Source organism: Bubalus kerabau, chromosome 2, assembly GCF_029407905.1.
Source record: "Bubalus kerabau isolate K-KA32 ecotype Philippines breed swamp buffalo chromosome 2, PCC_UOA_SB_1v2, whole genome shotgun sequence".
NCBI classification, from domain to species: Eukaryota; Metazoa; Chordata; class Mammalia; order Artiodactyla; family Bovidae; genus Bubalus; species Bubalus kerabau.
In genome coordinates, this window is record NC_073625.1 from 106,390,498 (window position 1) to 106,411,311 (window position 20,814).

At 39.4% G+C, this 20,814-nt stretch overlaps 1 long non-coding RNA gene and 1 other non-coding gene across 3 annotated transcripts in view; one reads left to right on the top strand and one right to left on the bottom strand.

Moving 5' to 3' along the window:
• Positions 1 to 261: 261 nt before the first annotated feature.
• Positions 262 to 20,814, bottom strand: part of LOC129643549 (uncharacterized) — a 35,417-nt gene continuing 14,864 nt past the window's right edge. For both annotated transcript variants that reach the window (XR_008710362.1, XR_008710363.1), the window contains 3 exons: positions 14,853 to 15,029; positions 3,984 to 4,075; positions 262 to 1,161 (listed from right to left, as the gene is read on the bottom strand). This is a non-coding gene — a long non-coding RNA (uncharacterized LOC129643549). The remainder of the gene's footprint in view (positions 1,162 to 3,983; positions 4,076 to 14,852; positions 15,030 to 20,814) is intronic.
• TRNAS-GGA (transfer RNA serine (anticodon GGA)) lies at positions 5,462 to 5,534 on the top strand. The gene has a single exon. It is a non-coding gene; the product is annotated as a tRNA-Ser (tRNA).

The window sequence follows — 20,814 nt, forward strand, 5'->3', positions numbered from 1 at the left end:
CATGCATTGTAGAAGGAAATGGCAACCCACTCCAGTGTTCTTGCTTGGAGAATCCCAGGGATGGGGGAGCCTGGTGGGCTGCCGTCTATGGGGTTGCACAGAGTCGGACATGACTGAAGCGACTTAGCAGCAGCAGCAGCTTTTGTTCACAGCATTCCATTGCTGAGTGGTATTTAGCTTGTGCTGAATATAGCATTCTAACCTAGTAAGTCAGGCTCGGGAAACAAAACTATATTTTCCATGTCACTGAGGCAAGCCTATTTAATATCCGTTTTATGTTAAGACTACAAAAATAATCAAAGGAATTGGGAGGTGATGATATTGACATTTAAAGGATACAAGTGTATTCAGATTTTTTTTTAATAGAGGCTTACAATGGGGATTTTTTTTTTTCTTTTAATGAACATAAAGGAGACAGGGAAATTTGAAGATGTTGATAAGTGGAATGAACTAGCATGGCTCAATCCACGGGTGGAAGAATATTGAGAGAGAAATTTTAATCACCCTTGGTTCATTCTCTTCTCCACCAATTCTTGCTCAGGAACCCTGTCCAAAGCTTCAGTTCCCTTTCCTTCCCTCTCTCCTTTGTCTCTCTCTCCTCCGTCTTTTTTCCCCTTCTGCTTTCATCCTACCTCTTTCTTTTTTCCTTTATTACTGAGGTTTGTGACAGGAAATATAGAAAACATGCCAGTCTACACACAAGTGTAAAGAATAAATAATAGCAGGGGTAAATAGGAGCTAGAATAACTGGGAAACATGCCACATAAATTCCACTATTCCATAAAATTAATCCACTTCAACAATAATTTATAAAGCACCTCCTACATACAAGGCACCGTGGTAAGTAAGCACTGGGGACATAGAGGTGGAAGCTATCATGTCATCGTATTAAAGGATGTTCCAGGATATTAAATTCAGAAATTCATTGTTTTCCTTTGACTGAAGAGAATTGTCATCTTTCCACTTTTCATTTACTGTTTTCAACGGAGTTACCGAATATAGCAGCATCTGAAGACTCAACAACAAAGTTCTGGGAAGGATGATGGTTTGCTGTTGTGTTGCCTGGCACAAGTGTTCATCAGAGGAATTCTTTATGTGCATAACCGGCACAGCCTTGATATTTAAGACTCTAGCATTATGCCATTACTTAATTTTATCCACCTGGAATCAAGAACAGAAAGATAAAACGAAGTCCTAGGCATCTGTTTTTGTCTTTATTGTAAATGTGTTAGAACTATTTCATAGTGAAGCTTCTAAGCTGAAAGCTCCAGGCTGGCTTTGCTGTGTTTGGACACCTTTCCGATGCACAGAGGGAGGCGCTTGTGATGGTGGCTGGTACTAATCAGAGGTTTCTCTCCTCAGCCCTCCGTTCTTTTCTTCCCACTTTCCATTTCTTTCTTAAACATCTCTTGACTCTGTACTACTACGAGCTAGGTACTATGCTTTAGTAGTATTCCCTGACTCTGCTCTTTCTAACCTAAGCTTAGACATCTCAAGGACACCTATGGCATCTGAAAACATAAGGTATATGAATCATGGAAGTTATGCAGCATTTGTTAATTTTCACATACAACTTTAACATTTCATTATTCTTTTTTTTAATTTAATTTAATTTTTAAATTTTACAATATTGTATTAGTTTTGCCAAATATCGAAATGAATCCGCCACAGGTATACATGTGTTCCCCATCCTGAACCCTCCTCCCTCCTCCCTCCCCATACCCTCCCTCTGGAAATGCAAATCAAAACCACTATGAGGTACCATTTCACGCCAGTCAGAATGGCTGCGATCCAAAAGTCTACAAGCAATAAACGCTGGAGAGGGTGTGGAGAAAAGGGAACCCTCTTACACTGTTGGTGGGAATGCAAACTAGTACAGCCACTATGGAGAACAGTGTGGAGATGCCTTAAAAAACTGGAAATAGAACTGCCTTATGATCCAGCAATCCCACTGCTGGGCATACACACTGAGGAAACCAGAAGGGAAAGAGACACGTGTACCCCAATGTTCATCGCAGCACTGTTTATAATAGCCAGGACATGGAAGCAACCTAGATGTCCATCAGCAGATGAATGGATAAGAAAGTAGTGGTACATATACACAATGGAGTATTACTCAGCCATTAAAAAGAATACATTTGAATCAGTTCTAATGAGGTGGATGAAACTGGAGTCTATTATACAGAGTGAAGTAAGCCAGAAAGAAAAACACCAATACAGTATACTAATGCATATATATGGAATTTAGAAAGATGGTAACAATAACCCTGTGTACGAGACAGCAAAAGAGACACTGATGTATAGATCAGTCTTATGGACTCTGTGGGAGAGGGAGAGGGTGGGAAGATTTGGGAGAATGGCATTGAAACATGTATAATATCATGTATGAAACGAGTTGCCAGTCCAGGTTCGATGCACGATACTGGATGCTTGGGGCTGGTGCATTTCATTATTCTTAATCAAAGTTTAAAATGAACTTTATTTAAGGAATCAAAGAATATATGACATTAAAAAAATCTAACAGCACTCTGTATCCCTATTTCCTGCTCTGCCAAGGAAAATTCTTCCGACACTAAAACTTTCTTTTGAAATATACCTCTGTATTGCTAATGCGTCTAAATTGCTGCTACTTATTTCTTTTGGTTGTTTGTTTTAGGCATTACCTATTAATTGGATGCTTTGGAAGATAAGCGTGCAGCTCTCTTTTTGTTGCTTCTCCTTAACACCTTTGCAGTTCTTAGATGGGTCAGAGTATAATCCTTCACAGTGAAGATGGAAGAAAAGTCCACTGGGATGTGTGTTAGACATCATTATGGGACCTGGCTCACTTTCAGCTCACCTCTGTGCTCTGGCCACTGCTGCAACAAGCAGGCATTTATCTCAGTATAGCTCACAGCACTTTATCAATTTCTCATTTTCTGCCTTGGACCATCTCTGTGAGGTACAGACATATTCATGCATTCATAGAACAGAAGTACAACAGGGTTAACTTCCTGGGTCAACCCTTGTCTAGTGGGGGACAGGAGCTGAGAGATAAGTGTTCCCTTCTTCTGTGTCCTGAATGGACAATACTGAAGGATGGCCTACATTGTTCTTCAGAGGCCTCTGAAGACACAATTGCCTATGACAGTAGCCAGCTTAATAATGTATCTATACACTGACTTTCCCTCTTCTCTTGTTTCAGTCATCCTAGCCCTTCTCCCCACAAACACTACCTCTGTGCATCTCTTATTCTAGGCTGTGTGTTTTGGGGAAATTCAGAATAGTATGGAGGTTTTGGGGAAAGATGATCCTCCCTGATTAAAAAGGAAGAGCTCTATATGGAGAAAGATTTGCCCTTTGATTTCACTTTTGGGCATTGCATTGAGAACATGATACTTGGAGTTATGAAAAGAAAAGTCAGAGAATCACAGAAGATTGAATTTGCCAAAACAAACAAACAAAAAAAACCAACAACATAAAAGAGGAACTCTGATATTGTTAAACTGCTTAATTAGTCAATTCTAGAAATACCTTCTTTTGGATTTCCTGTTATGTGAAATAATAATGCTTTTAAAATGTTGCTATCTAGTAATTTTTAAATTCTAGCTAAAAGTGTACAATACAAATTGTGATCTCTTTGGCTTTATGCTCATGTTGGTGGGTACTGAAAGCAGCTTCCTCCCATGTCTTCACATTTGCACATGCTATTCCTTCTACCTGGAATGACCTCCCATTTTCTTCCTTTTATTCCTATTTTCTCTCTTCTCAGCTACCTAATTCTCATTCTTCTTTCAAGATTCAAGATTCACATTTAGTTTGGATTAAACACCCCTCCTCCATGCTTGCCTAACACATTGTGTGTGCTTCTTTCAGAACACCTAAAAGAATATGATATAATCTTCTACTTGTCTTTATGTTTCCTTTATAGATTATAGTATCCTGAATACAGGAAATCCACTCCAGGGCTTAGGACAATGCCAAACATTTAGTTATATACTTACTGAAAGATAGGCCTTGCTTGGTGGAGGAAATATTGGCAGAGATGGACAAACTCATATTGGACACAGAATCAAGGTCATTTGGTCCAGGATTCCTATTTCATAGAAAACAAAAACAGGTTGCATATAGTTAGTCAAGAATTCCTACTGTAAAAAAAATTACTAAGATACTATACAAAACAAATGAATAATATTAGATGGCCCTTATGATGCCTCACAAAAGGCAACAAAAATATATTATTTATTTTTCCTTAAAGAAAATACCATATACTGGCAGAGTAAGTCCAGGAGTCAAATTTTTTTGACATTTAATCTTTTTTGAAAACTCTCCCTTGTCACTATTTCAATGGATACATGAATAGATATCATTATTGAAGTTGACCCAAGACAACTATGAGCAGAATCTATGGGTAAATAACAAATGATTAAAAACAAAATAACGTGCTGGTTATCAAGGTACTGATTTTCAGATTCAAACTTAATCTTCTATACTCTGGTCTTGCTGTGTCTGGGACTCCACAGACTGCATTGCTGCTTTGCCAGCTGGTTATCACAAGGTTCTGTCAACAGAGAATACTAGAGGGATTCTAGAAGGCAGGAGGAGGGAAAGAAAATGGTCGCTCTTCTTCCTATTGGCTTCCTGTTCTCACCCGAGCCATGTCTTGGCCCAGCAGCAATGGCTTATAGCAGTTTGTTTCTGTTTGCAGTTTTTTTCTCCATTTGCCCATACTCAGCCTTCTTCCTCACAAATATCTGCACCAGCTGAGTCCTGCTTCCTGGGAACTCTTCTCTGAGCATCAGAGTCATCAGCATCAGCCAGGCAGCGCTTCTTCAGGATCCTGGGTCTCAGTGTTGTAGGGCCATTCTCCAAACTTCTTTGTTCTAGTAACTCATTTCCCTCCCTAACCCCAGCCCTAGTGGGTCAGGGAGAGAATTGTGCATGTACTAACCATTTTGCATATATTTGCTCTAATTCTTCCATAAAATCTTACTGATTAGTTATATTTTTTTCATTTTACAAATTAAGAGACAGACTGTTAGAGTCTAAGTAAATTTTCCAAGATTACATAGCTAGTTAATAGCTCTATGATTTAACCAACCCCCCCACCCCCCGGGCCCTTTTTTTTTTTTTTTTTTAACTCCAATGACCATTGTCTATTATGATGTCATCCCAGGGCCTAAGTTTTGGACTTGTTAAACTGAGATTAGAAAAAATATTTAGTGTTTTTATATCAAGAGCAATGTGCTCTAATAAGCACTTGAAATTATTGTGGGCCAGTATGACAGAGAAGAGTTTTAAGAAAACTTACAAGTTTGAAGTTTTTTTCTTCAAAATAATACTTTTCTTACACTTTCCTAATGATCATTAAATATAATTAAATCTACCACTGAGCCAGTGATAGGCTTTAGTCAGATTATTCCCCTGAATCTGAATCCGGTTCTCTGTTGAAATTTGAGATTTAGTTTTGCTTATCTACCACTCCCTGGTGGCTCAGAGGTTAAAGCGTCTGCCTGGAATGCAGGAGACCCAGGTTCGATTCCTGGGTCAGGAATATCCCCTGGAGAAGGAAATGGCAACCCACTCCAGTACTCTTGCCTGGAGAATCCCATGGAGGGAGGAGTCTGGTAGACTACAGTCCGTGGGGTCGCAAACAGTCGGACACAACTGAGCAACTTCACTCACTTTTGCTTATCTTGTATCAAAAGTCCTTGGGGGCTTTTTCTTGTAAGGGTTGGTAGTTTTACCTTCTCTGTCTAAGATGATAAACTCTGTGTCATCATTAGAGAGTTATCTCTATTAGCCATTGGTCTTATTTTCAATCACTGATCTTAGTTTTTCTGTTTTTATTTTTCTCTCATCAGTTCAGTTCAGCTCAGTTGCTCAGTTGTGTCATGTCTGACTCTTTGTGACCCCATGGACTGCAGCACACCAGGCCTCCCTGTCCATCACCAACTCCTGGAGTCTACCCACACCCATGTCCATTGAGTCAATGATGCCATCCAACCATCTCATCCTCTGTTGTCCCCTTTTCCTCCTGCCTTCAATCTTTCCCAGCATCAGGGTCTTTTCAAATAAGTTAGTTGTTTGCATCAGGTGGCCAAAATATTGGAGTTTCAGCTTCAGCATCAGTCCTTCCAATGAATATTCAGGACTGATCTCCTTTAGGATGGACTGGTTGGATCTCCTTGCAGTCCAAGGGACTCTCAAGAGTCTTCTCCAACACCACAGTTCAGAAGCATCAAAGAAGCACTCAGCTTTCTTTTTAGTCCTACTCTCACATCCAGCCATGACTACTGGAAAAACCATAGCTTTCACTAGACAGACCTTTGTTGGCAAAGTAATGATGTCTCTGCTTTTTATTATACTGTCTAGGTTGATCATAATTTTTCTTCATAGCAAAGGCCAATTCTGTACTAGAGATAAATAAGATAAAACTACTGATCTTGTCAGAACTAAATCCTCGGTTTGACCAACACTACAGGAATTTCCCAGTGTGCATTTCTGCTGAATTTATTGCTCATCCTTTCTCACCCTTTAGAAGAATAGAACAACTCCTTTAGCTAGAACATGTATAAATTGATTCACACATGTTAATAGAAAGGCCCTTAGCCTAGCAGATTGCTGCTACCAGCAGCTGATTTCACATTTATACTACCTCCTCTCAAGGGCCCTTTATGTCTTACACAAAATATTCTGAACAAAAAAACAGAATTTCTGAAACAAGATTTCCATAGATAGAAGAGAATTAAGTTTTGACAACACTGTATGTGGGGGAATACATGTTGAGCATAGACCCAGAGCTAGTTTAAGTGAGCTAACATTAGAGAGACTTTAGGAAGCCAAGGGAAACTATAACCCCTCCCCTAGGAATTCTCTGAGGGATGATATCAGAGGAGAAATGAGCTTACTGTTCAAGGCAGGATTTATTGACCTCCTAATGTTTTCCTCGGAGAAGGCAATGGCACCCCACTCCAGTACTCTTGCCTGGAAAATCCCATGGGCAGGGGAGCCTGGTAGGCTGCAGTCCATGCTAAGGTTCGGACACGACTGAGCGACTTCACTTTCACTTTTCACTTTCATGCATTGGAGAAGGAAATGGCAACCCACTCCAGTGTTCTTGCCTGGAGAATCCCAGGGACAGGGGAGCCTGGTGGGCTGCTGTCTATGGGGTTACACAGAGTTGGACACGACTGAAGGGACTTAGCAGCAGCAGCAGCAGCAGCAATGTTTTCTTAGGACTGACCCTGTTAGTAATCTGCATTTCCTAGAAAAGTGCTAAGTGAAGATTTTCTGGTTTCAAAATTAAAAATGCAAAGTGACATGTAACCCATGTATAGAGTCCATTTCTTCTAATTTGAAAAGGGAAAGAGGTGCTAGTGATTTATGGAGAAATTTCAAAGCAAGAAACAAGATTAAATATAGGAATTGCTACAAAAATTAAAAGAACCCTAATGAAGATCCTATGATCCAGAAGACAATTATTATAATTTAGTGCACATTCTCTTACTGCTTAATTGCTGTTTTTCAAACCAGTCTGCTAGAGATGTGGGAATGTAACACTAATTTAACCTTTGCCTGAGAAATATATTTATGAATGCAAACTGAAGAATACCTGTAAGAATTTATGTTAAAGAATACAAGGAATCTACTATGTATCAGACATTGCACTAGGTATTTAAAAAAAGAAAATCTTTAATTTTGAAGTAATTATAGAATCACATGCAGTTGTAAGATAAAAATGCAGAAAGAGTCTATGTATCTTTCACAGTTTCTTTCCTCCAATGGTAACATCTTGCAAGATTATAGTATAATATGAAAAGCTTGTTTACTCTAAAAATCCAATTCTATCCCATTTGAAGTAACAAAATTTGGGGGGAGAACTTAAAATAATGCTGAACTTCACCTAGAAAAACAAATCAAAGATTAAAATTGAATGTGTTTTAGATTCACATTTTAGCTATTCACCCAAAAGCAAAAGATATCTGTGGAAAATAATGTAAAAAATAAACATTACTAATAAACATGAGTGAATAGCTTGGGAGATTCTAAAGAAAGAAGATAACTTAAAAGGAGTTAAAAATTAGAAGGTTTAGTTCCTATGAGCTATTAAAAGATGATAAATCTACAATAATAAAGAAGTTTGGTATCCAGGAAGGCTACCAAAGTAGATCAGTAAAATAGAATACAATGTTTAGAAATAGAACCAAATAGATACATAGCTTGACTTTATTATAAAAGAAAAACCTAGAATTAGCACAGAAGAGATGGAATATTTAGAGACCATGAGGATAATTTGGCAAAAGAAAAAAAGCTGAAATTCTACTTCATTATATCAAAATTGCAGATTAAACCCAAATTTTAAAGGAAAAAATATAAAAATATTATAATTAGATAAGGACTTATTTTGAAAATATTACTAGAGCTGAGAAGAGCTTTATAACCATGACACAAAACCCAGAAGCTATATTGGAAAAAAGATAAATTTGACTTCATGCAAATTAAAACTATTGAATAAGGGAAATGCCATTAAAAATTTAAAAATCAAACCACAAACAAGAACAAGTATTTGCAATATTTATGGAAAAGAGTTAATTTCTTTTACAAAACACTCCAGCAAATCAATAAGAAAAATACCAACAACCTAGTATTAAAAAGGCAAAGAACATAAAGGGGAAGCTCAGAGATAAATGCAAATGATGAGTAAGATATAGAGCAATTCTGAATATACTCGGAATGATGAAGTTGTAAAATAAAGCATTAGTAGAATGGCACAAATTAAAAATTAGATATTGAACAATATTAGATAGAAGGTGGAGAAAAATAGGCACCCATGTATATATGTTTCAGTTTAGTTTAGTCATTCAGTCGTGTCCGACTCTCTGTGACCCCATGAATCGCAGCATGCCAGGCCTCCCTGTCCATCACCAACTCTCGGAGTTCACTCAAACTCATGTTCATCGAGTCGGTGATGCCATCCAGCCATCTCATCCTCTGCCGTCCCCTTCTCCTGCCCCCAATCCCTCCCAGCATCAGAGTCTTTTCCAATGAGTCAACTCTTCGCATGAGGTGGCCAAAGTACTGGAGTTTCAGCTTTAGCATCATTCCTTCCAAAGAAATCCCAGGGCTGATCTCCTTTAGAATGGACTGGTTGGATCTCCTTGCAGTCCAAGCATATATGTTTAGGGATGATAATTGCTGCATAGTTGTTAATAGCAAAACAGAGCAAAGCAAAAAGTAACTTAAATGTAACTTAGATGTAACTTAAATGTGCCTTAGAGACATGTCAGTTGAGTAGAAATGGGTGGACCTTGTACCACAGTTTAGCTCAGTCACTGATGGAACCACACTGTTGGCTCAAAAATTGAGGTCACCCTTAAAAGAAGGAGGCCAGAGGCCTCAGTTCATTGCATCCCTTGAAACTAGGCAAGAAGTTCTTTCTTGAAAGGGGTCTGAGTGGTTCAAAAGAGTAAGCTAATATGTTACTACTTGTATATAAATGTTACTTATATACATGAATTTACATATACGAAGATAGGAGTTTTTTAGAATACACAAGATAATATTATTATAATGTAAAATATTATATATATTGATAATATTAATATCTCCCTGAGTAGTAGGATTGAGAGGAGGATATTGGGTTTTTTATATCCTGTTGTTATTGTTGCTGTTCATGTGCAACTCTTTGTGACCCCATGAACTGTAGCATACAAGGTCTCCCTGTCCCTCACCATCTCCCAAAGTTTGCCCAAATACATGTCCATATCCTACTATGCTCTAAAAATGTTTTAGTAAGTGCATTGTATTGCCTTTATACTAGTATCAAAAAATCTTGATGAATTTAGAAATAGTTTCCAAGATTCACTGAAACCCTCTTTAGTTAAAGGCTATGACCAACATGCTTAGAGTTTCTTATATCCTCACAGGCTCACAGATTCTCCTGCCTAAGGTATTTCCCGTGCCCTGTCTCAATCATTTTCTATTCAATTATCCTGCTTTAATTTTCTTTGTATACTTCATTCCAATATGGGGTTTGGGTCCCCCCCCATTTACAGTTGCCATTTGCAACCCCAGGTTGTAACCTCTGCATCTGACCAACTGGCTTCATAGTGGAAGTTCCCATGGCCTCTTTCTGGGTTTTCACTAATTTGCCAGAGTGGCTCACAGGAATCAGAGAGACATTTTACTTACTAGATCACAGGTGTATTATCAGATCAGATCAGTTGCTCAGTCGTGTCTGACTCTTTGCGACTCCATGAATCGCAGCACGCCAGGCCTCCCTGTCCATCACCAACTCCCAGAGTTCACTGAGACTCATGTCCATCGAGTCAGTGATGCCATCCAACCATCTCATCCTCTGTCGTCCCCTTCTCCTCTTGCCCCCAATCCCTCCCAGCATCAGAGTCTTTTCCAATGAGTCAACTCTTCGCATGAGGTGGCCAAAGTACTGCAGTTTCAGCTTTAGCATCATTCCTTCCAAAGAAATCCCAGGGCTGATCTCCTTTAGAACGGACTGGTTGGATCTCCTTGCAGTCCAAGGGACTCTCAAGAGTCTTCTTCAACACCACAGTTCAAAAGCATCAATTCTTTGGCGCTCAGCCTTCTTCACAGTCCAACTCTCACATCCATACATGACCACAGGAAAATCCATAGCCTTGACTAGATGAAACTTTGTTGGCAAAGTAATATCTCTGCTTTTGAATATGCTATCTAGGTTGGTCATAACTTTCCTTCCAAGGAGTAAGCATCCTTTAATTTCATGGCTGCAGTCACCATCTGCAGTGATTTTGGAGCCCAGAAAAATAAAGTCTGACACTGTTTCCACTGTTTCCCCATCTATTTCCCATGAAGTAATGGGACCGGATGCCATGATCTTCATTTTCTGAATGTTGAGCTTTAAGCCAACTTTTTCACTCTCCACTTTCACTTTCATCAAGAGGCTGTTTAGTTCCTCTTCACTTTCTGCCATAAGGGTGGTGTCATCTGCATATCTGAGGTCATTGATATTTCTCTCGGCAATCTTGATTCCAGCTTGTGTTTCTTCCAGTCCAGCATTTCTCATGATATACTCTGCATATAAGTTGAATAAGCAGGATGACAATATACAGCCTTGACATACTCCTTTTCCTATTTGGAACCAGTCTGTTGTTCCATGTCCAATTCTAACTCTTGCTTCCTGACCTGCATACAAATTTCTCAAGAGGCAGATCAGGTGGTCTGGTATTTCCATCTCTTTCAGAATTTTCCACAGTTTGTTGTGAGCCACACAGTCAAAGGCTTTGGCATAGTCAATAAAGCAGAAATAGATGTTTTTCTGGAACTCTCTTGCTTTTTCAATGATCCAGCGGATGTTGGCAATTTGATCTCTGGTTCCTCTGCCTTTTCTAAAACCAGCTTGAACATCAGGAAGTTCATGGTTCACATATTGCTGAAGCCTGGCTTGGAGAATTTTGAGCTTGTGAGATGAGTGCAATTGTGTGGTAGTTTGAGCATTCTGTGGCATTGCCTTTCTTTGGGATTGGAATGAAAACTGACCTTTTCCAGTCCTGTGGCCACTGCTGAGTTTTCCAAATTTGCTGGCATATTGAGTGCAGCACTTTCACAGCATCATCTTTCAGGATTTGGAATAGATCAACTGGAATTCTATCACCTCCACTAGCTTTGTTCATAGTGATGCTTTCTAAGGCCCACTTGACTTCACATTCCAGGATGTCTGGCTCTAGGTCAGTGATCACACCATCGTGATTATCTGGGTCGTGAAGATCTTTTTTGTACAGTTCTTCTATGTATTCTTGCCATCTCTTCTTAATATCTTCTGCTTCTGTTAGGTCCCTACCATTTCTGTCCTTTATTGAGCCCATCTTTGCATGAAATGTTCCTTTGGTATCTCTGATTTTCTTGAAGAGATCTCTAGACTTTCCCATTCTGTTGTTTTCCTCTATTTCTTTGCATTGATCGCTGAGGAAGGCTTTCTTATCTCTTCTTGTGTATTATAACAGGTTATAACTCAGGAACAGCCAGATGGAAGAGATGTATAGGGCAAGGAATGGGGAAGGGGATGGAGCTTCCATGCCTCCTTGGAGCATGCCGTTCTCCCCACACCTCCCCATGTTTATCAACCCCTGCAGCCCTCCAAACTCATCCTTTGTGGCTGTTAGGGAGGCTTCATTATCATAGGCATGATTGATTAAATTCTTGGCCACTGATGAATGAACTCGGTCTCCAGCCTCTCTCCCAACCTGGAGGTCAGGAGGTAGGACTGGAAGTTCCCACCCGCTAATCACAAGGGTGGCTCCACTGGCACCAGCCCCCGTCTGTAGGTGCTTTTAACAAGTGGTCTCATCAACATGTCAAAAGAGACCTTTATCACTTTTGCAACACTTATAAAATCTGAACTGTGGAGGAAGAACAAATATATGTGAGAAGTATTAATATCTTGTGGTCATCTGAATAATCAAATATGTATTTTTTGTTACAAATCACAAATCAAAATGTTATTTATAGCAATTCTCATTATCTGAAATTCCTATTTGTTTGCATTTTCACTCCATGCCTCCACCAATATGTACTCAACTCCAAGAGGGTAGGACTTACTACCTGACTTGTTTACTGCCTCAGCTTCTAATAGAGTGCCTGATACATAAGTAAGCACTTTTCAATAAATATTTGTTGAATGATTTAATGAATTACAAGCAATAGAAGAACGGGCTACATGTTATCTCATTTTACCTAGAAGGCAAGTTGGATTTCTCCACCTTGGAAACTTGGCTTCATTCTCTATTCTTCAATTAATACAATGTACAGTTAGAACCCACTGTCTAGAAGAGCCATGAGCTGTAAGGCATAGCAAAGTAAGGTCTGTCTTGTCTTCATAAACCTTAAAATTGATGACAGGTTATTTCTATCCAGCAACCATCAGCAAAGGGGTCCCTGAGACAGAAAACACCACGCAGGGTGAGAATGAGAGAAGCAATTCTTGTCTCATTAACTGGTGGGGTACAGAGGAGTTTTTGCCTCCCAACACCAGAAGATCGGGGCCTGGAGACCACTAGCACATCAAATCTCCTGGGATTTACCCCATGTGGAGACAATTCTGATATACTATCCCTCCTCTGCCAGTGTTTCTCACACATATGGTTTCTATGGTTGCCCTGAATCTCCGATGCCTGGGAGGGACCCCTGCCATGTATGCCAGCTGGCTTGTGGGCCCTGTGTTCTCACCTCATTTCTGCCAATCCTGTTTCAGAGAGCTGGGCCTTGTTCCCAATTTATCCAGCCTATCTCTGAGAGTGTTTTTCTGAACACAGTTGTCCTCAGAACAGGAAAAGAAATGTAATCAGGATACAGCAGCATTTCAATACTCTTTGGATTTTCTGTCTGAAAATTTGCGCTATTAGAGACTTCTTGGAGTTAATACATTAGCCTCTTTTGGGAATAAAGAGGGGCACCTTCAAATATTAAAGCAATAAAGAAGTAGCAAACAAAACTACTAAAACCTTAGTGTGAAAATGTAAATTAGACATTTGGATTATATCAGTAGTGAAAGATTATATCTTTCACATATATATGTGTCTGTGAGTGTGTGCGTATATGTATATATACTTTCAAAAATGTTTTTTCTTCCCTCTCATTTTCACAGCATGAGGACACAATCCTAGGAAAGCACAGAGGCTTGGCTAAGGTCACAAAAAAGTTTCTTGAATCCCTGCCCTTTTAAGAATTCATGGGGAAGAGCTTGTCAACTATTAAGTGGAAATCCTTAGGACAGCCATCAACAGACTCTGACACTGAGTACCTGGGTTAGTATCATAAAGAACCATGTTTCTGGAAGCCCTTTTCAGTTATGTAATAGTTAAGGGCTTGGGTTCTGGTTACAGCAACATAGATTTAGCTCTTGCTTCACTATGCAAATTGGACAAGTAATACCATCTGTAAGTTGCAGTGTATTCACCTGTAAGAGACAGATGGTGATAGTATCTGCTTTGTAAAGGTGGTATAAAAATTAAATGAGCTGAAGAAGGAAAAGCATGGAGGAAAGTCCTTGGCTCATAGTAGGTACTTGATAAACACTGGCTGTTCAAAGTAAATGATTAAAGACAAGGTTTAACTACTTCACAGTGTTGTGAAGGGCTCTCTCAACTAGCCTCTCACCACACTGCTTCTCTGCATCTCAATTTTCATAGCTGCAAAATGGAGTTGATGATTAATTTCCCCTACCTTCCCCCAAGAATATCTCATTTTAAAATAAAACTGTTAACTTTAGATAAGACAGTGTGCACTTGGGCATCTTCAAATCCATACTGGAGAATATGGAAGAGCTAAGGAGTGTAGAAGAAGCAATGGAAATAGTAGAGTTTTGAGATACTTAAAGTTGCCGTCCACCTTTTTCCTCTGTTATCCATTGGCAGAAATGTAGTATGGATTGAAACTTGGAACATTTGGAAGGCCACTGTTCCCTGGAAATTCTACTCTGAGGTTTAGAAATTAGGGGAAAGTTCCGTGTGGTTCTAGTATGCTCCGTCCAACTCTGATTCATCTCAAAGATCCAAGAGGAATACAGAGTTTATCTAGCTAGCTTAATCCAGTAATGGAGGTGGGCTCAGACCTTACTCCAAAAGAAACCAACTTCTTTAAAAAAAAAAAAAAAAATCATGCTCTTATAGGAAAAGCAGCCTTAGGCCTTAAACACTCAAGTGAAAAGACAGAGTCTTTTTCTTCTTCTTTTCATAATAGCCTAAGCTTCTCTGAAGGCCCATGGAATCACCCACTAGTTTGAAAATGCAGATTCTTGACCTCTACCCTACAGAGAATTTGATTTGGTAGATTTGGAGTGGAGCTTGGGAATAAGAATTTTTAGTGAGCGCACTTACCTGATTATGAATTGAGGGGCCATCTGAAGCACACTTAGAAATATATTAAGTGAAATACTTGCACATAAATTCCTATGCCAGTTAGAAAATTAACACAATCCTCATCTCTTTCATGTTCTTAGCTTCTTTTTTCAGGAACCACTCATTTTAGCTGGAGCCAAGATACAATTTCATTACCTGAGAAGTTGAATAGAACAGAAGGAAGGAATTTAGAAAGATGTGTCTAATTTCAAATTTTCATATTGAAAAGAAAAAGAACAAGGTAAAAATGGTCTGCTACCATTTTTGTAGCAAAAGGAAATCTGAACACACATACATATAAATAAACATTTTCGAAGGGAAGCACAAGATGGTTAACACAGAAACTAAGGTAATTGGTTGTCTATTGGAGATGGGTGAAAACAAAGTGATAATAGAGGGATTGATATTTTCCAAGTTTACATTTCAATTTATTTTTGACTTTTAAACCACATTAATGTTTGTATATTCAGAAAACATTATTAATTTATCAAGCATATAGTAAAATCTAGAAATTGAATACAAACACATGAATTGAATTCTATGTAGAAGAAGCAAAGCCAGAATTAATTCCAGTAAAAGCTTTGAACCTTACTCTGACTGCATCCCACCTTCAGTGGTATATTTTCTAAAGATGAAAAGAAACTTTTGGTGGTTGAATAGTTTGAAACAATTCTGTGGGTATTGCACAACTGAGCAAACAAGCAAATATATTGATGTTTGGGGGGCATGGAATTCTCATGGTAGGAGAGTGGCAAAAAATGGGGAAAGGGGGAAGGAGAACTCTGCTGTATTGGATTAGACTTGGAAGTATCAGTACAAACTCAAACAAAGAGCTTAAAAGTAATTATACTTAAGTAGCAATGAATGTATTTATCAATGCCAAAGAATGCTCAAACTACCACACAATTGCACTCATCTCACACGCTAGTATAGTAATGCTCAAAATTCTCCAAGCCAGGCTTCAGCAATATGTGAACCATGAACTTCCTGATGTTCAAGCTGGTTTTAGAAAAGGCAGAGGAACCAGAGATCAAATTGCCAACATCCGCTGGATCATTGAAAAAGCAAGAGAGTTCCAGAAAAACATCTATTTCTGCTTTATTGACTATGCCAAAGCCTTTGACTGTGTGGCTCACAAGAAACTGTGGAAAATTCTGAAAGAGATGGGAATACCAGACCACCTGATCTGCCTCTTGAGAAATTTGTATGCAGGTCAGGAAGCAACAGGTAGAACTGGACATGGAACAACAGACTGGTTCCAAATAGGAAAAGGAGTACGTCAAGGCTGTATATTGTCATCCTGCTTATTTAACTTATATGCAGAGTACATCATGAGAAACGCTGGACTGGAAGAAACACAAGCTGGAATCAAGATTGCCGGGAGAAATATCAATAACCTCAGATATGCAGATGACACCACCCTTATGGCAGAAAGTGAAGGGGAACTAAACAGCCTCTTGATGAAAGTGAAAGTGGAGAGTGAAAAATCTGGCTTAAAGCTCAACATTCAGAAAACGAAGATCATGGCATCCAGTCCCATTACTTCATGGGAAATAGATGGGGAAACAGTGGAAACAGTGTCAGACTATTTTTCTGGGCTCCAAAGTCACTGCAGATGGTGACTGCAGCCATGAAATTAAAAGACGCTTACTCCTTGGAAGGAAAGTTATGACCAACCTAGATAGCATATTCAAAAGCAGAGACATTACTTTGCCAACAAAGTTTCATCTAGTCAAGGCTATGGATTTTCCTGTGGTCACGTATGGATGTGAGAGTTGGACTGTGAAGAAGGCTGAGCGCCGAAGAATTGATGCTTTTGAACTGTGGTGTTGAAGAAGACTCTTGAGAGTCCCTTGGACTGCAAGGAGATCCAACCAGTCCATTCTGAAGGAGATCAGCCCTGGGATTTCTTTGGAAGGAATGATGCTAAAGCTGAAATTCCAGTACCTTGGCCACCTCATGCGAAGAGTTGACTCATTGGAAAAGACTCTGATGCTGGGAGGGATTGGGGGCAGGAGAAGGGGACGACAGAGGATGAGATGGTTGGATGGCATCACTGACTCGATGGACATGAGTCTCAGTGAACTCTGGGAGTTTTTGATAGACAGGGAGGCCTGGCGTGCTGCGATTCATGGGGTCGCAAAGAGTCGGACAGGACTGAGTGACAGAACTGAACTGAACTGATCTGATCACCTTATCTTGGTTTCTAACTGCCAACTTCTATTCAAAGGAACCAGGACTCCCTGGAAAACTGACAAACCCTAAATCTGGGGCAGTGAAGTACAGGGTGAGCCAAGAACACTGAACTGAATCAAAAAGTAAAGAAGTGCTCAAACACTGATAAGACAACGTCAAAAAATCATTGGTGCCAGATTAAAGAGGCTTACATTGAACAAATCTGTGACAACTAGAATATTATTATAAATATTGGCCAGAATGGATTACAGTAAACCTCTCTGAGGCCATAGTGGTAGCAAAAATAATGGAGGTGAATGGAGAAAATAAAAATAAACATTTATTTCTACAAAAGAATAACAACTCTTAAGTGTTGAAAGAATGTAAAGTGATTTTCTAAGGCTATCAATGACTATTGTAATAATTGATTCAAACAAAAATCATCAAAACATGCTAAAACTATTGTGTAAAACATTGATCTTACAATCACCCAGTTTCAGAATTATTAATAACAGAAGGAACAGGCTCTATTTACAATGGAGAAATTTGACAGCATCACCTTAACCAAATGGTGAAACTTAACAATCACCAAGTTTGACAAACTGGCAGCATATGCCTCCTGAAGTGATGTACTATGAGAGACACATCCTGCCAGAAATGTTTAACCTTATTCTAATCGTGAGGAAGCAATCAGAAAAATCTAAATTGAGAAATGGTCTGCAAAACAACTAGTCCAGACACTTCAAAATGTCAGTGTCTTAACAGTTAGAAAAGCTAGGCACAGTTCTAGAATATAAATTATTAAAGAGATATGATTACTAAACAATGCATTTTTTTTTTATCAAATCCTGGATGTTTAATAAAGCTATAAAAGACATTGGAACAACTTGGGAAATTTGAACATAGATTGTATGTTGTATAATATTACTTGTGAAAGCTAAAATTTCCTGAAAATGATCAATTCCATTGTGAATATGTAGGAGAATGACCTTGTTTGCAGAAAATACATACCACCACAGCATTTTGATGTCTACCACTTAATAGTTCACCAAAAAGAGAGAAGGAAAATGAAAGACAAAGCAAATGTGGCAAAATATTAGCAACTGGTGAAGCCTGCATAATATTATCAGGTGCTCATTTTATTACCAGTGCAACTTGCCAATGGCTTCCCTGGTGACGCAGCGGTTAAGAATCTACCTGCAATGCAGGAGACTCAGTTTCTATCCCTGGGTCAGGAAGATCCTCCAGAGGCGGGCATGGCAACCCACTCTACTACTCTTGCCTAGAGAATCCCATGGACAGAGGAGCCTGGCAGGCTGCAGTCCATAGGGTCGCACAGATTCGGACATGACCGAAGCAACCGAGCAGCAGCCGCAACTTGTCAGTAGGTTTGAAAATTTTCAGAATAAGAAGCTGGAGGGTCTGCAGGGGGCAAATAAAGCGAGCAGTATTGGTTGCAACCAGCATTGGTTGCCAGAATGGTGTGGTGTATATACTTCTGTTTATCTCTTATCATGTGGGGCATGCACCTGCTAACCCATTCATTAATTCATTTCCCTCTGCTGTCTGGCTGTGTCCCATCCCCCTCCTCTCACCAGGATGTGCTTAGGTACAATAGTGAGGGGAGGAGGCGTATGGAGAGCTTTCTCTGTATTACCATCTCAGAGGGATATTCCCACTTCTAGCACCTCTCCAAAGGGCTAATGGCCTACAGAGCCTTATTACCATCCTGGGATAAGTTCAATTTTTTTTTTTTTATGATAGCAATTTGTTACACCAGTTTGCCACTTGCCTGCTGCTTCCTTGTTAATCCAATAATCTATATGAGAAAAGCAATTTGACGTACCTCCTTCCCATCTGCCGCCCATCATCCAATCTATATCTTAACTATCAGTGATTTATTAATGGTGTCTACATTAAGCACGTCTCTGCTCCGTTGGCGCCCTCCTTCTCAGTCTCTCACTTGGATACCCTCTCTGGGTGTGTCAGGAGACAAACTCAACATGGAGATTAAAAACAACAGAATAATAAACTGAGCCTCAGTTCCAGGAGTTGCTCCTTTCAGACAATTTAATTTACACACAACCATGAGCTTATCAGATCCATTTCAGAGCCAGTCATAAGAAATGTGAGAATCTAGGATATTTCTCATCATATTTGTCACTCTGTCTTCAAACTTGATTTTTTAAAACTGGTTGAAGTTAGCCATTGGAACCTGCAAATAAACATTGTTAGTATTGCCCCTGTGCTGTAACTGAATGTTTCATTCCTTATCCCCAACTTCCTGGATGTCCATTCACTTGAATTAAGGGCCCACATGAGCCCTGGAACCTGACCTCTTTCCTGCAGAGATCCAAGGGGCAGGTAGCTATGGGCTAGCTGTACTGAAGCACCTCTGAGAAAGGCCTTTATTCTCGAAGGTGTGAGCCTGGTTCTCTGCACATCAGGGCATTACTTGCAATTGCCAAGCTTCGTTTTTCTCCATGTACTCTGGCCTACCCAGAAGAACAAAGGCTCAAGGCTGATACTTCCAGAGGAGGGACATAATGGAGTCAAGTGATTGAAAATGGCACATATAGCAATGTCTGCAGTCTGCTGTGGGCTGAAGATGCCATTCACTTTGACTTTGTGCTATCCTTTACCTATAGAAGCTAGATGCACACGGCCCAACCTAAAGCCCATTGTAAGAGAAGAAACATGGGCATTGGATGGAAATTTCCAGAATCCACTGCTATTGGTATCTACTTGCAGTTTCCCGAGTCCAGCGAAACTGAGAGTCCAGATGCTGTAGTGGTTAGCTCATCAGCTGATACGTTAATTCTGGCTCTGCAGATTCCTGTCTCTCTGCTCCATAGCAAGTTTCTGAATCTGGAAAATGGGATTGCTATCACCACTTCATAAGGTGGTGATTATGATTAACAGTGATTAATCAGTAAATTATTTTTATTGTCCTTTTTCATCAAATGTGATGTGAATTTTAATTCTGTAATGGCTCCTCTCCCTCGCTCTCTCTTTTTTTTTTTTTGTAAGCTACTGTTTTCCATTAAGTCCCTCAAGAGTCCTACTTGCATTGCCTTTTGTCCTTGCTTCTGTTTGCACTGGTCTAACTTTTACCTGCACTGTTTGGCTGCTCTTGGGCTTGCAGTGCCTACCATTCCTGTTTCTTCCATTCTAGGCAGTGACCTTGAACTCTCTGCTGGGTAAATAACATGTAGCTTGTGGTGGGGGTGAGCTGCTAATAAGTAGAGGGGTATTTTCTTGAGTTGATGGATTTTAAGAAAAGAAAAATGAAAAAAGACAGTCAACCTGGCTCTGCAACCTACATTTAACACATCTGTTCTTCCAAAGTCAATGGTGGCATCTCAAGTTGTCATCCTTTTAAACTCATCCTAGCAATGTGCTTATAATAAGGCAACAGTTCTAAACAGCTGGTATGTTCCACCTCATAAGTGACCAAAACTTGTAATTTTGCATAGCAGTTGTTGGTATAAACTTTTTATCCTTGCAAATAAATGCCAATTGCTGAAGAATAGAAACTAATCCCATTTCTTTTCCCCTCATGAAATTCAGCATTTCTCAGTAAGTGCGGGATAAATGCATGAGGAACAAGCAAGTGTGGTTTCACCTTGAAGAGTGATAACCTATTTTACTTTGATTTATTTTCCTTTGAGTCCTTGTCTTTCAAAACTCTCTATTAAATTTTTCCCCTCTGTTCAGGAGTTGTATTGCTTTCTAAAAACACATCCCCGTCCATCTTTTCTTAATT